Source organism: Bos mutus, chromosome 4 (genome assembly GCF_027580195.1).
Source record: "Bos mutus isolate GX-2022 chromosome 4, NWIPB_WYAK_1.1, whole genome shotgun sequence".
Classification (NCBI taxonomy): domain Eukaryota; kingdom Metazoa; phylum Chordata; class Mammalia; order Artiodactyla; family Bovidae; genus Bos; species Bos mutus.
In genome coordinates, this window is record NC_091620.1 from 61,093,346 (window position 1) to 61,110,201 (window position 16,856).

Sequence of the window (16,856 nt, forward strand, 5' to 3'; positions counted from 1 at the left end):
ATAGCTTGAAAAGAAAATAACATACTGCTTGATACAAACAAGGGATAAATTAGGATAAAGTTTCTAAGTCATGTAATTACTTAAGACCCGGAAAGATAAGAATCACTGTAGAGAGTTACCTTTGCAGGGGGGAGGTTTAAAACTAGGAATTTCCTGGGCTCTCTCTTTTTTTTTAAAAAAAAACAACTATATTTTGCCTGGATCATCTCAGCTTAACAGCAAGTGGGTACGTGAGAGGGAGGCCAGAGCGTGGTTATCGATTCTAGATGATCAATAACCTATTGTTTGACAGCTTCCAGGCAGTGATCCTGCTGCATTCTGAGTGACTGAGCCCTTTGGTTCGCTGTGATCTGAGCAGTCTCAAACAGATTGTGCCTGTTGCTTTGATATGTATGTACATCTGTGAGGTGACCGAGCCCTGGCAACAATTCTGTTAAAAATCAGCCTTTGTGTTTGGCTTTGGACCCCATTCAATTACATTGGAGCCTGAACTTTACTGATGTAAAGGGCTTCTGCCTTCACCCTAGTTTCTCACATGGAGATGAAAGTGAGAATATTATCCACGGTAAGACCTTGATCCACACATGACAAGTCTCAGTGGGAGTAGGGCATGTGGACTGAGGATACAATATGGCCTTTGAAAGTTGTTTATAAATAGAACCTGTGTTGCCTTACACGATTTATAAAGCCATAATTCTGGAGGTTAAGCAATATTTGTTGGTTGAGAGAGAAAAAGCTATAATGACAGAATAACAGATAACAGAATGCTACTTTAAGTAACAGATATGTGAACCTTTTTAGGCTTGAGTTCCTGAGCCCAAACATTGAATGACAGGAATTTTTATTTCTAATGCACAATTAATTTTAATACTAAAAATGTAGGCTCCACCCACTATTTGTTGATTGTCAGTCAAGGAGAATTACCAAAAAAAAAAAAAAGAAGGAGAAAAAGTATTAAATGAAAGGAAAATGAGATTCTGAGACCTTCATTTAGAGGGCATATATCTACAGCATTAATGAGAAATTTAATTCTTTTGAATGTCAAGTTGATTTGATGATAAAGAACCATGGATTTACATTTTTTCACATGGGTTATCTGTGAGAGTGATTTCTCTTTTTAATGAGTGATCTCGTGTTTCAGGTCCTTTACTCTGTGAGACTGGGTTTGGATATAACAAAAAGTAGATCCAAAATGGAAAAGAATAAGAGTTAGGCATGTATAGGCATAAATATTTAGAATTAAGGAGGAATTTTTAAAAATATGATATCATTAAAAAGAATATCATTCTTAATTACAGAATATTCACAGATTTCATTTTATCTTGCATGGATACAGAGAGTAATAACAAGTAGTGTATTACATTTATGTTCTCCATACTCAAAATTGTCATTCAAATATATAAAATGTCTCAAAAAAATTAAGGAGGAAGTAGAGAGGAGAGTGGAAAAATTGGCTTAAAACTCAACATTCAAAGAATGAAGATCATGGCATCCGGTCCCATCAATTCATGGCAAATAGATGGTGAAACAATGGAAACTGGTGACAGACTGTATTTTCTTAGGCTCCAAAATCACTGCAGATGATGACTGTAGCCATGAACTTAAAAGACACTTGCTCCTTGGCAGAAAAGTTTTGACCAACCTAGACAGCATGTTAAAAAGCAAAGACATTACTTTGCTGGCAAAGGTCCCTCTAGTCAAAGCTATAATTTTTCCAGTAGTCATGTATGGATGTGAGAGTTGGACCATAAAGAAAGCTGAGCACAGAAGAATTGATGCTTTTGAGCTGTGGTGTTGGAGAAGACTCTTGAGAGTCCCTTGGACTGCAAGGAGATCCAACCAGTCCATCTTAAAGGAAATCAGTCCTGAATATTCATTGGAAGGACTGATGTTGAAGCTGAAACTCCAATCCTTTGGCCACCTGATGCAAAGAACTGACTCATTTCAAAAGACCCTGATGCTGGGAAAGATTGAGACAGGAGGAGAAGGCAAGGATGGATGAGATGGTTGTATGTCATCACTGACTCAATGGACATGAATTTGAGCAAGCTCTAGGGGTTAGTGATGAACAGGGAGGCCTAGGATGCTGCAGTCCATTGGGTTGCAAAGAGTCAGACATGACTGAGCAACTGAACTGAACTAAACTGAGAGAAGAGTGACTAATGGCAAAGGATCTGAGAGAAGACTGTTTCTAATTTGAATTCTGAATTGTAAGTGAATGTGTTAGTTACTCAGTTGTGTCTCTTTGTGACTCCATGGACTGTAGTCCCCAGGCTCCTCTGTCCATAGGTTTTTCCAGGCCAGGATAATGGAGTGGATAACTGTTCCCTTTCCAGGGGATCTCCCCCACCCAGTGATCAAGTCCAGGTCTTCTACATTGCAGGCAGATTCTTTACCAACTGGGCCTCCAAGGAAGCCCACCACTTGTTATCTTCATGAATTATTATGCCCTAGTGTTCTTTTGTGCATCATGAGGATAATACGGATAGATGTGGTTTATGATGTTCACAACTCATTCCACCTTCTATCTAGCATACCTTTCTCTCTGCAGTGTAGAAAACTAAAAACTGCTGTTTGTGAGATTGTTCACTGCTTGCTGTAAAGGATGAATTTTTATAGGAATTGTTCTTGTGCTGTAAGCAATTAGAAAGCTGGAGAAAATTTATAAAAACAAATGTTTTTTTTAAAAAAACAGAAGACAAGCACTGTGATCCCAGACAGAAAGGGAACAGATGAAGTGAGTTCTAGTATTTACTGTTTAAGAACATTTCCCAGGTCACAGCATGGGAAAGGGACACCAAAGGAAATCTGGTAGCCTTGCTAAATAGAAGAGGTAGAGAGTAGAATCCAAGGAAGCCAAGGTAGCTCTAATTTGCAAGATCAAATTTTAGAAAGGAAAAAGTTATAAAGAGAGAGAGTGCCAACATTTTTTAGGGTGTCTTGTTTATTCATTGAGTACCAATTTGTGTAAATATGAAGTGAAATACCATGAAGCTGGGTGAAATTTAAAGCATTGAAAGTGACTGGCCAAATGATTCCAGAAGCATTTAAGATTTGAAATGCATCACATGTCTTCCAGCCAGAGTGGTTAAGCTTCATAATACCCAAACCACTGGATAGCATACTCAGAAAAGGGAAGCTATAGTAGTGAAGAGAGATTATTCCAGAGGAAAGACAGCTCTGTGTATGCCAGGAAAAAAGTTAAAATCCCAAAAGGATCAAACTGAACTAAAAGTCATTTTATTGCAGGTCAGAACAAAGTTGAGCATTTTAAAGAGAATACAATAAAATCTAGCATTCATTACCTTTAAATGTACAATGTCTGGCATCAATGAAAAACATTGTCCTTGACCAAGAGAAAAATCAATAGAAACAGATATAAGCTGATAGATGATATAATTGACAGAAAGAGACTCCAGACAGTGATTATGAATCTTATAAATATGTTTAAGAATGTAAAAGAAAGTGAATGTTAAGGTGAGAAAAATGAAAAAGACTTAGGTAGAATTTAAAACAATGAAAATGCAATATATGAAATAAAAAATGCACCAGAGAGGGTTAATGATAAATTAGGGCCGAAGAAATGATCCGTGAACTTGAAAACATTGCACCAAAGATATAAAAATGAAGCATCGGGAGAAAACTAGGTTGAAAAAATTTTAAAAGAGCATCAGCTACCTGTGGGACAATATCAGTATGTCTCAGAGACTTTTGAGTCCTGAAAAGTGAAAGTAAAAGTCATGCAGTTATGTCCGACTCTTTGTGACCCCATGGACTATACAATCCATGGAATTCTCCAGGCCAGAATACTAGAGTGGGTAGCCTTTCCCTTCTCCAGTGGATCTTCCTGACCTAGGAATCAAACTGGTGTCTCCTGCGTTGCAGGCAGATTCTTTACCAACTGAGCTATCAGGGAAGCCCTTTGAGTCCTAGAAGGAAAGAAAGATGGTTGCTTAGGAGAAGACAGTAGTATTTGAAGAAAATATTGGCCAAAAATTCTAAATGGATGAAAATGTAAGCCCTTGGATCCAAGAAGCTCTAAGAACCCCAAATCAAACGAAAGTACAGAAAGCTTCATCAGAACACAATATTATCAAACTGTTCCCAAAATGTGATAAAAGAAAAATCTTAAAAGTTGCCAAAGAGAAGACAAAAAATTTCATTCAAACGTGAAGACAAAAGAAAAATATTTTTCAAACAGTCAGAAATGAAGACAATTATTTTCTAGGAAACCTGCACTACAGTGAATGTTGAGGTTTTTTGTCAGGCAGAAGAAAATTAGTACCAGAAAAAATACTATAAAAATAAGTGAAAATTGTGAGAAATAGTAAATATATGAGTAGGTACAAAATACATTTTTATCTCAATTAAAATCTCTTAAAAGATAATTGTTAAAAGCAAAATAATGTGAGGTTTATAACATATAAAAGTAAACTGTATGAAAGCAACAGCACAGATGAGAGAAGAAATGGATGTATACTGCTGTAATGGTATAAACAGTATTGAAATTGTTATGTAGGGCAGACTGTGGGACCATAGAAGTCTGTTTTAGAGCAATCCACCAAAAAACAAACATTAATGTATACAGAAAATAAGCCATTAGTGGAAATAAATAGAATCATAATCAAATACTCAATTCAAAAGAAGTGGGGAAAGAAGAAAAAGGAATGGTTAAAAATTGAGGCAATTAATTAGGAGGACAAGTAGTGAAATAATTCATTGAAAATACTCATTGAAAATCACAGCAATGGTATTGTCTGTGTGTGTGAGTTGCTCAGTCGTGTCTGACTCTTTGCAACCCACCAGGCTCCTCTGTCCATGGAATTCTCCAGGCAAAAATACTGGAGTGAGTTGCCATTTCCTTCTCGAGGGAATCTTCCCAACCCAGGGATTGATGTGACCCAATCCGCATTGCAGGTGGATGCTTTTACCATCTGAGCTACTAGGGAACCCCGTGGTCTTGTCTAAGCATTCTGAAAGTAGACAAAGTCTGCGTAAGTTTTTCATCCTTAGTGAAAAAGCAAGGTACAACCATATTGTATTTAAAGGAACCTATTTGAAATGTAAACAGAAAGATAGATAAAAACAAAAGGATGGAGAAAAATATACTATGTAAACCATAATCAGTGGAATAATATTAGTATGGGGATAATCTACACATCAGTGATTCTCACCTCTTGGTGTGAGGACACCTTTCCGCTCTTAAAAAGCATTGAGGATCTGAAAGGGCTTTTTGCTTATATGAGTCATATGAATTATACCTGTTGATATCTACCATATATTCTAATTAATTTAATACAAAAATTAAAATGATTTTTTTAGAATATATATTTGAACACTTAATTTAAAATATTCCCTTTAAAATATAATTGCATTATCAGAAAACATGCTTTTGATGAAAAATGGTATAAGTTCATAAGCTCTTCAAAAATTGGATGAGTGGCATTTTAAAAATATCTTTTTAGTATCCAGCTTATTAAGAAACAACTAGATTCACTTCTGTTTCTGCATTCAATTGGTTACAATATCATACAGTGTAGCCTCTAGAAAACTCAGTTGAAAATTTGTTAGAGAACAAAAGTGAAAAGGTAAATGGCTTAGTATTATTATGAAAACAATTTTGACTTCAGAGATCTCTGAAAAGATCTCTGAGACCTAGATTATACTTTGAGAACCAGATATAGATCAATGAAATAGAATAAAATATCTAGAAATAGACTTTTAATATACATTCAATTGATTTTGAGCAGAAGTATAAAGGAAATCCAGTGGGAAAAAAAATAATCTTTTCAACACATGGTGGGGGAGTTGGGCAGGCATGTTTAGAAAAATGAACCTCAGCCCTTCCCTCACACCACATACCAAAAGCTAACACAAAATGGATCACAGACTTAAACACAGGAGTTAAAATTCTAAGCCTTCTGGATAAAAATAAAAATCAGTTTCTTTTTGATCTTGAGTTAATCGAAGATCTTTTAGAAAAAAAGCATAAACCAAAAAACAAAGATACATAAGACATCATGAAAACTTGTGCTCTTTGAAAGAAAATGACAAGACACAAACTGGAGGAATATATTTGTCAATCATTTCTATAAAAAAAGACGTTTATCTAGAATATGTACTCAACTCTTTAAATGTTAAAAAAAAATGACTGAAAAAATAAAACTTGAATAGATACTAAACATAAACTGATAAGTGAATGAAATATTGAAAAATCACAAAAATATCCATTATTAGTTATTAAGACAAAGCAAATTAAACAACATAGCACAATACAAACCACTAGAATGGATAGGAAAAGAATTATACTATCAAATGCTAATGAAGGTGTAGAATGTTTGTACCCCTCATATCAAAACTGGTGGGAAGGCAAAATACTCTGACCACTTAGGAAAATGCCTTGAAAATCTTATAAAGTTAAGCATGCTGCCAAGTCACTCCAGTCGTGTCCGACTCTATGAAACCCCAGAGACGGCCTCCTACCAGGCTCCTCCGTCCCTGGGATTCTCCAGGCAAGAACACTGGAGTGGGTTGCCATTGCCTTCTCCAAAAGTTAAGCATACATATAAATATATATCATGTTGTTGTTCAGTTGATCAGTCATCATGTCCTACTCTGTGACCCCATGGAATGCAGCACAACAGGCTTCCCTGTTCTTCACTATCTCCCGGAGTTTGCTCAAACTCATGTCCATTGAGTCAGTGATGCCATCCAACCACCGCATCTTCTGTTGCCCGCTTCTCCTCCTGCCTTCAATCTTTCTCAGCATCAGGGTCTTTTCCAATGAGTCAGCTCTTCGCATCAGGTGACCAAAGTATTGGAGCTTCAGCTTCAGCATCAATCCTTCCAATGAATATTTAGGACTGATTTCCTTTAGGATTGACTGGTTTGATCTCTCTGTTGTCCAAGAGAATCTCAAGAGTCTTCTCCAGCACCACAATTCAAAAACATTAATTCTTCAGTGCTCAGACTTCTTTACAGTCCAACTCTCACATCCGTACATGACTACTGGAAAAACCAGAGCTTTGACTAGACAGACCTTTATCAGCAAAGTAATGTCTGCCTTTTAATATGCTGTCTAGATTTGCAATAAATTTTCTTTCAAGGAGCAAGCATCTTTTAATTTCATGTTTGTAGTCACCATCTGCAAAGATTTTGGAGTCCAAGAAAATTAAGTCTGTTACTGTTTCCATTGTTTCCTCACCTATTTGCCATGAAGCAATGGAACTGGATGCCATGATCTTCATTTTATGAATGTTGAGTTTTAAGCCAACTTTTTCACTCTCCTCTTTCACCTTCAAGAAGCTCTTTAGTTCCTCTTTGCTTTCTACCATTAGGATGGGGTCATCTGCCTATCTGTTATTGATATTTCTCCCTGCAGTCTTGATTCCAGCTTGAGCTTCAACTAGCCTGGCATTTTGCATGATATACTCTGTATAGAAGTTAAATAAGCAGGATGACAATATACAGTCTTCACGTACTCCTTTCCCAATTTTAAACCAGTTTGTTGTTCCATGTCTGGCTCTAACTGTTGCTTCTTAACTTGTTTACCAATTTATTAAGAGGCAGGTAAGGTGGCCTGGTATCCTCATCTCTTTAAGAATTTTCCACGGTTTGTTGTGATCCACACAGTCAAAGGCTTTAGCATAGTCAATGAAGCAGAAATAGATGTTTTCTGGAATTTCCTTGCTTTTTCTATGATCCAGTGGATGTTGGCAAGTTGATCTCTTGTTCCTCTGCCTTTTCTAAATCCAGCTTGTATGTCAGGAAGTTCTTGGTTCACATACTGTTGCAGTCTAGCTTAGGGGATTTTGAGCATTACATTGCTAGCATGTGCAATGAGTGCAATTGTGCAGTAGTTTGAATGTTCCTTGGCATTGCCTTTTTTGAGGATTGGAATGAAAACTAACCTTTTCCAGTCCTGTGGCCACTGCTCAGTTTTCCAAATTGCTGGCATATTGAGTGAAACACTTTAACACCATCATCTTTTAGAATTTGAAACAACTCCTGTTTGATCATGTCCAATTTACCTTGATTCATGTGCCTAACATTCCAGATTCCTATACAATATTGTTCTTTACAGCATTGGACTTTACTTTCACCACCAGACTCATCCACAACTGTGTGTTTTTCTGCTTTGGCTCAGCCTGTTTGTTCCTACTGAAGCAATTTCTTTGCTTTTCTCCAGTAGCATATTGGACACCTACTGACCTAGATGGTTCATCTTTCAGTGTCATATCTTTCGGTGTCAAATATCATATGACCCAACAGTTCATCTTTCAATATCATATATCATATGACTCAACAATCTCATTTCTAGGAATTTACTCATGAGAAATGAAAATACATATTCACAAAAGACTTGTAAGTGAATTTTTGTAGCACTTTGCTCCTAGTAGCTTATGCAATAACAGGCAAATGCAAAAGCTTTATACTAAGTGAAAAATCAGTAGAAGACAAGGTAATATATTATTTCATCTATATGAAATTCTCTAAGGCAAAACTACAAAAATAGAAAACAGATTCATGGTTCCCTTGGGCAATGGTGGTAGGCGATGACTGACTGGGGAGGAACACCAGCAAACATTTTAGGGTGGTGGGAAGTTGTATATCTTGGTTGTGGTAGTTAAATAACTGTATACTTTCTCAAAAGTCATTGAACTCTACACTTTCAGTGGGAGAATTTAATTTTATGTAAACTGTGACCCAATAAAGCCACATCAAATGTGGCTTATTCCAGTCTCATATCTCATAAAGCTGCATATTCCAGTCTCACTTGCAGCTAGGGCTCTGGGTATGATAGTAGATACATTTCTTGAAATTTGAAAGGCTGAAGTGAAGCAGACGATGTACTTCTGTTTTTTCCCTGCTGGCAAAGAGGTATCGGAGGCATTTCATTTGTTCTGTGGCAGCATTAAGCAGAGATCATCATGTCCAATCATTTGCTTTGTAGGCGCCAAGAGGCAGTCATGGGACATCCATTCTGCTCGTCCAGATTGTTGCTAGCATGGAATGATTCCTAGGCTGGCAGCTAGAGAGGCTTCTGATTCATGGCAGTTCTTTGATTGTGGCAGCCACCTGGCTGTTGTGGCTTCCTGACCAGCATCAGTTTGGGGACCAAGGATTTTCTGATCTTAGAAGAGGAGCACTGATTTTGTGGTGTGGCTTTTGGAACTGTTCTCTTTTGCTTCTTTAAGCTATGTAATACCTTATATTAAAAAGTCATTTAATGTAGCTAGAATGGAGGTTGTTCTTTAGCTAAATGCTAATATAGTGCCCTGTAGGCATATTGTGAGAAATAAATGAAATGAGGAGTGTAAAAAGAGCTTAATAGTACCTGTTACTTAGTAAAGAATTCAAAGACTTCTGTTATTGTTACCTAATACTAGGTAAACGCATGGTGGGCAAACCAGCTTGGGAGTATAGTTGACTTTTTGCTAGTTGTCTTAGTTCCGGCTACTATAAAAAGTTACCATAGACCAATTGACTTAAATAACAAACATCTGTGACAGTTTTGAAAGCTAAAAGTCCAAGATCAAGGTGCCAGTAGACCCAGTGTTTGGTGAGGACCCCTTTCCCAGCTTATAGGTTGCTATCTTTTTTTCATAGTATCCTCCAGTCACACAGAATAGCAAGTTTCTCCAAACTCTTGCAAGGACACTAATCCCATTCAGGTGTGTTCTGCCCTCCTGGTCTCATCTAAATCTAATAACCTCCCAAAGGTTATTAATATACCTCTTAATACAATCAAATTGAGGGTTAGGTTTCAACATATGAACTTTGGGATGACACAAACATTTTCCTTAAGACTTACCTATTCAGAAAGTACTGAAATCATGTTATAATACCATGATACTATGGCTAACCAAGATATGCCTGGTTTTCCAGTCTATACTAATTTGCCTTCTATGACATGGCCCTTTCCTACCCCATTAATCCCATCATCTACTGCTCTCCAGCTTGTTTATTGCACTCCAGACAAATGGGTCTAATGCTCTGTCTCAAATTTATATCTGCCTGAGAGAATGAATGCAGAATACTAAGTTAATAGTCCAGGGTGTCTCATTTCTTTTTCATCTTGAGTTCAAAATGCAGATGACTTATATCCAGTAATCCAAAAAAAAAAAAAAGGAAATATGATGGTTGGTGTTTGATTACAAACCATAGAAAATAAGAGATGTTCCAGAATATGGAAGGTTGGTAAATGCTGTTCTGATTTCTTTAAAAAATCAGGAGAAATTAGATTTGAAAAACTATGGAGTGACAGTTCCAATGTAAATATATAGCAAAACTATTTAATGGATGTTTTAAATGGGTTTGAGTGGTTGGGGAAAAATGTATTAGCCAGATATTAGTTTATAGAGAACAAAGTCAGCCAAGTGAAATGTACTATTTCTTTTTAAGGGAGGGTTATATGACTGGCAGGTTAAGGGGATGCTATAGACATACTTCAGCAGGAATTTAAGCAAGTTATAATATCCTTAGCAAAGACATGGAGAAATGTAAGAGGGCTCTTAACACAATGCAATGACTTATCTGACCCAGTATATCTAATATGGGACCAATTAGTGAGTGGCCACTGGCAGGCTCAACCCCACTTAAGGCTCTGAGACCATTCTTGGCCCAGGTCAAGACTTAAGTCAGAGATTTAGTGACTTAACATGCAAGTCAGCATGATACCTGGTTCTCCCAAGCATCTTGCTTCAAATCTTGATTTGAGAGCTTGGAGTCATTTTTGACATCCCTCTCACTTATGTTCATTGTCTGTTAAATACTGATTACTTTTATCTTATCCCAATTATCCCATGGTCATTTTCCTCAGAGGCTATCTCATCTTCTATCTATCACAACTATTGCAATGGGCTTCTACCATGAGTCTTTTTGCCACAGGGGCTCTGCTTCTCCCAACTGATCCTCCATTTTGTCTTCTTCCTAAAAATCAAATCCAATCATGTTACTCACCTGATAAAATATCCCAAACAAAATAAGATGAAAACGCCTTCATAACCAACCTAGATCTGTATTTTTAGATTCACTTCCTGTGTTTATTGGAGTACTTAAACTTTCCCGTTGTAAAACTTACTAAAAAAAACTATAGTAATCAAGACAGTATGGTCATGGCATAAGGAGACACATATAGAGAATGGAATGTAATTGAAAATCCAGACATGAACCATACATTTATGGTCAACTGATTCAACACTGTGCCAAGACAGTTCAGTGGGCAAAAGATAGTATTTTCAAGAAAAATTTTCAAGCACAATTAACAACAACCCTAAGAGTCAATTTTTACCCTTACCATATGCACAAAATGACTCAAAAATGAATCAAAGACCCAAAGGTAAGAGTTAAGGTATAAAAGAATGTGAAGAACACAGAGGTGTCAATTTTTATGAGCTTAGGTCAGAAAATGTTTTTTAGATATGACAACAAAATCACAAATGATCAAAAATAGTTGACCTCATCAAGAGTTAAACCAAAGAGAAGACATTATCAAAGTGACAGTACAACCCATAGTATGGGAGAAAATACTATATATCATGTATTTGAAAAGAGACTACTATCCATCCAGAATATATAAAAGTTCTTATAACTCAATAATAAAAAGTAAACTGAACCCATTAAAAACTGGCAAAGAATTAAACAGACCTTTATCTGGAAAAGATATTGATATAGCCAATAAGCATGTGAAGAGATGCTCAGATGCTCAACATTACTAGCCAGGAGGAAAGTCTAAATCCAAATCACATCCTCTAAAATAGATACACCCAAGAAGGCAGACAATAACAAGTGTTGGTGAAACTGTATAAAAAACAGAACCCTTGTGCATGCTTTTCAGTTTGCTGGCAGGAATGTAAATGTTGCAGCTGTTTTTGGGAAACAGTTTGGCAGCTAAATGCATAGAATTTCCATATGACTCAGTAATTCCACTCCTAGGTACATATCCAAGAAAAATTAAAAGATCTGTCCAAAAATGTTTACATAATATTCACAGTAGCATTAGTCAAAATAGTCAAAAAGTGGAAAAAGTTCCAAAGTATCCATGAAGTGATGAATCAATAAACAAAACATGGTATATCAATGCATGCAATGGAATATTTTTTGGCAATAAAAAATCAACAACGTGTTTATTAGTCCTAAAACATGGACCAATCTCAAAAGCATTAGGCTAAGCAAAAGAAGTTGGCTCCAAAATAAAAAATAACCCATATATTGTTTGATTTTTGGCCATGTAAATTTTTCAGGATAGGCAAATTTATAGCAAGTAGATTAATAGGTACCTAGTCAGGAGGGTGGGCACGACTAATGGGTCTGGAGTTTCTTATTGGGATTATGAACATGTTCTAATGTTAGATTGTGGTTATGGTTCCACAGTTCTGCATATGATAAAGTATACTGAAATATAGACTTTAAATAAGTGGTGAATTTTATGCTGTTAGTTATAGCTTAATAAAAATGTAATTAGAATTTTTTTTTAACTAAAGTGGTTAAAATTTAGAGAAAGGTGAGAGAAAAAAGAAAAAAAACTTAATTTTTACAATGTGTGTGAGAATGAGGAGATGCAATAAGGGGCCACAAAAAATATTTTATGTCAGCTTTCTACTAAGGAACTTTCATGGCATCTCACTGAGGCAGAAAGATGTGAGTAATCCAGTAGCAAGAGTAAAAGGGCAAAAAACCTTAGCAAACCATTGAATTTCCTGAAGAGGCAGACTGCTCCCTATGCTGCCACAATAACATAAGAAGTCAAGAGTAGGCCTGTCATATAGGCAATAAACTAGTATTTCATAAAGTACTTTAATTCCTAGACTTTACAGAATATCTTTAATTTTCAGTTAGGTTAGAAATTATCTTAGAGGTCCAACCTAAGACCCTCTTACTGTATTCATAAGACTATTCATGAAGCTCTATTTGGCCAAGCAGAAATAACTCAAATATCCATCAATGGCACTGGTTGAATAAACCATGCTGTTACATACACATGATTGAATATTAAGCAGCTAGAAAATAGATTAAAGAATATACATACCATTGCATATTCTTAAGCAAAACAACTCAATGGAAAATAGTATGTACAGTGTGTTACCACATATCTAAGAAAAGAGGAATGGACAGAGGTAGTAGTTTGTTTTATCTGACTCTAACACAAAATTTAGAGATTAATCTTAGAGATTGAAAGTACAATGAAATTGATGGAAAAAACCTTTAATTGTACTGAATTTATATTTTCTAAATTAAAAACAAAACCCATTTTTACTTCAGAGGATACTAGTCAGGTATTTATGGCACACATTGTCTGAATCTTCTTGGTGTATTCAATGACCTGAAAATATTTAATGCTTTTGTTAGTATATTTTTATCTTATGGAACACTTATTATGTGGCTGCAAAGTACTAAAACCTTTTCTTCTCATCTTATTTAATCCTGACAATGACACAGAGAGTTCTTATGAGCTGCTTTTTATGGCTGTGAATACCAAGACTTGAGACATTGAATGACCTGGCCAAGATCAGTTTGACTCACCCAAGGTAGATGTCATCTAACAGTCTTAACCAAGACCATACTGCTTGTTATTAAATTGATACTAATCTAAAGGACGTATAAGCATCATAGTAGGAGTTAATAGTTAGAAAATGCATGGTTCACTTTTATTATATTTTTCCATTAATGAAAATGTTTTGCATTTTACACATCAGTTCAAGTAAGAGTTGATTCAGCTAATTCTTCTACCATAAAACAGGGGGGTGTGAAATTTGAACGTTTGTAATATTCAAAACCTTTTTCATTTTTATCAGTATGTTACCTTTTTGAAAAGGACTTTCCTGGTATCTCAGACAGTAAAGAATCTGCCTACAATGCAGGAAATCTGGCTTCTCTCCCTGGGTCAGGAAGATCCCCTTAAGAAGAGAATGACTACCAAATCCAAGATTCTTGCCTGGAGAATTCCATGGATAGAGGAGCCTGGCAGGCTATAGTCCATGGGGTCACAGAGAATCAGACAGGACTGAGCAACTAACATAGCATTACGTTTTTTAAAAAGGAAATACATTATTAAATGATTAGTCAATAAAAGTAGTGTAAATAGGACTCCATTGTTTTTAAATTACTGTCTACTGCAAAGCTCAAAGGGGATAATTTTGGCCATTTTATAGATACATTTTGATTAAACTTCTTGGGAGCAGTGATGCCTAATGTATATTCTCGTAACACTTAGCATAGTGCTTTATATAAGTAACAAATGTTTGTTTAATTAATATGTGAAAACTTGCTACAAATAAGAACAGAATCCAGATTCTGTAAGAAACAATAATCAGCTTTTAAATGAGTAATGTTGACAACCAAATTCATCAATTGTCCTCCATCTTTATTTATTTATTTATTTTTTGCTTCATATATTCATCCCTTTCACAAACATTTGTTGAGCAGAGTGCAGCAGGCTTTGTGTATTGGCTCTCTCCCCGTGGAGCCCTCTGAATGCCTCTCCCACCAGGTGAGCATTCTATCTCATCTGGAGTCTTTTAAGGACATATTCAAGAGACTGAGCCCCATAACATATGGGACTTGCTTTTGCTGACTATTTTTGTGCAGAAATTACCGACCCATAGACATACAGACACCTGTCAGAAAATCAAGTGAAATTGGCCACCATAGTGTGTGGTGGGTTCCCAGCAAACTGGGGGTAGCAATATCGAAGATCCCTCTGTTGTCACGATTATAAATTGTAGAACCCAGGTTATAAAAACTTCCCAAAAAGACAGGAAACTAGAGTTTTATGTGAAAGATGGTAATCCAGAAATTTTTACTGTGAAAAAGCAATTAGAAAAATAGCAAAAAATTTAAAATAACTTGCGACCTCCTATGTAGTTCTGGATGAATAGAACCTGTTTACTGATTGAATTTGACCTGTAGACCAACACCACATGACCTCTGCTTTACAATATGTTCTGAGTTCCATATTCTTGTCTAGCATTCCATCTCTTCCCTAGGAGGTGCATATTGGGATAGTTTATACTGTTTAGTGATGGACAGGGAGGCCTGCTGCTAAGTCGCTTCAGTCGTGTCTGACTCTGTGCGACCCCAGAGACGGAAGCCCACCAGGCTCCCCTGTCCTTGGGATTCTCCAGGCAAGAACACTGGAATGGGTTGCCATTTCCTTCTCCAATGCATGAAAGTGAAAAGTGAAAGGGAAGTCGCTCAGTCGTGTCCAACTCTTAGCGACCCCATGGACTACAGCCTACCAGGCTCCTCCATCCATGGGATTTTCCAGGCAAGAGTGCTGGAGTGGGGTGCCATTGCGTGCTGCAATTCATGGGGTTGCAAAGAGTCGGACACAACTGAGAGACTGAACTGAACTGAACTGAATACTGTTTTGCAAAGCCTTCAACTTGTAATCAGTATCTTGATCTTGTTCTATGACCTCACCAAGACAGTGGCTCAAAATATAATAAAATCCAGCATCTGCACAAAATCTACATATTTTTATAGGTTTTCTCATCAAGACCCAGGGCGTAATTTTATGTCTCTTCATCAGATCAGATCAGATCAGATCAGTCGCTCAGTCGTGTCGGACTCTTTGCGACCCCATGAATCACAGCACGCCAGGCCTCCCTGTCCATCACCAACTCCCAGAGTTCACTCAGACTCACGTCCATCGAGTCAGTGATGCCACCCAGCCATCTCATCCTCTGTCGTCCCCTTCTCCTCCTGCCCCCAATCCCTCCCAGCATCAGAGTCTTTTCCAATGAGTTAACTCTTCGCATGAGGTGGCCAAAGTACTGGAGTTTCAGCTTTAGCATCATTCCTTCCAAAGAAATCCCAGGGCTGATCTCCTTCAGAATGGACTGGCTGGATCTCCTTGCAGTCCAAGGGACTCTCAAGAGTCTTCTCCAACACCACAGTTCAAAAGCATCAATTCTTTGGTGCTCAGCCTTCTTCACAGTCCAACTCTCACATCCATACATGACCACAGGAAAAACCATAGCCTTGACTAGATGAACCTCTTCATACACACGTGTAAATGTCATTTTTTTCCTTTTGTATCCCTCAATATTTCAGATTTGTTTCAGTAATTTGTACTTTTAGGACTTTGTTCTTGGAAACTAAGCACACTCGAACTAGAATTTGTTGAAAAAGAAATGGTGTGGGAACACATTAACACTTTTAGACCTGTCACTTGATTTCTGTTTCTTTCTTATTTCTAGCAAATCCAACCTCATTGTCTCTTTGAACTGAGACTTCCCCTTAGTTTTTTTGTTCAGAAAGACTGTCTTTTTAAACTTAAGACTGTCAGTATTTAGACATTAGGAATGTTATAGTTGGTCCTTAATGCTAAAACCTCAACTGTAGAGTCAGAGGTAAACGATGAATTTCCTTCCCTACCGCCTTTTTGCATAAAATGAAAACTACCTAGCTAGAGTAAGAAATTTGAAGTTCCTTCTTCCCCATTTCAATTACAAAGGCATCTTGGCACTCAAGCAATAACTCATTCAGAATGAGGAGTGGTGTCTAATCTCTGAGAGCCACTGGTCAAGGAAGTAATATCTCTGGTGGAAGGAATCACCAACCTTATTGCAAGAGTAGAGGCAGAACATTGTGGTAGATGTTGGCCCATTCAGTACACAATTTAATCTATTTCTAATGTGGAGTCTCTCAATTAGATAAATTTTCATGAGACTTGAATTTGGAACTATGGAGAGGCTGGGATGCATCTAGCCGGAAAAAAAAAAAAAAAAATGGTTCTGGGGCCAGGTTGTCATAACAACACTCTAATTCCACAGGCAGCCCCTAACTGAAGCAGGGGCAGAAGTTCCTTCGGTGGTGCTGTTGTGCACTATGGTTTGGGACTCCCTCCTAGA

The 16,856-nt window shown here is 36.9% G+C and overlaps 1 long non-coding RNA gene across 1 annotated transcript in view; it reads left to right on the forward strand.

Annotated features, from left to right (window-relative positions):
- LOC138987624 (uncharacterized) overlaps nt 1-16,856 on the forward strand; it is a 398,295-nt gene that overhangs the window by 98,253 nt on the left and 283,186 nt on the right. The window lies entirely within an intron of this gene.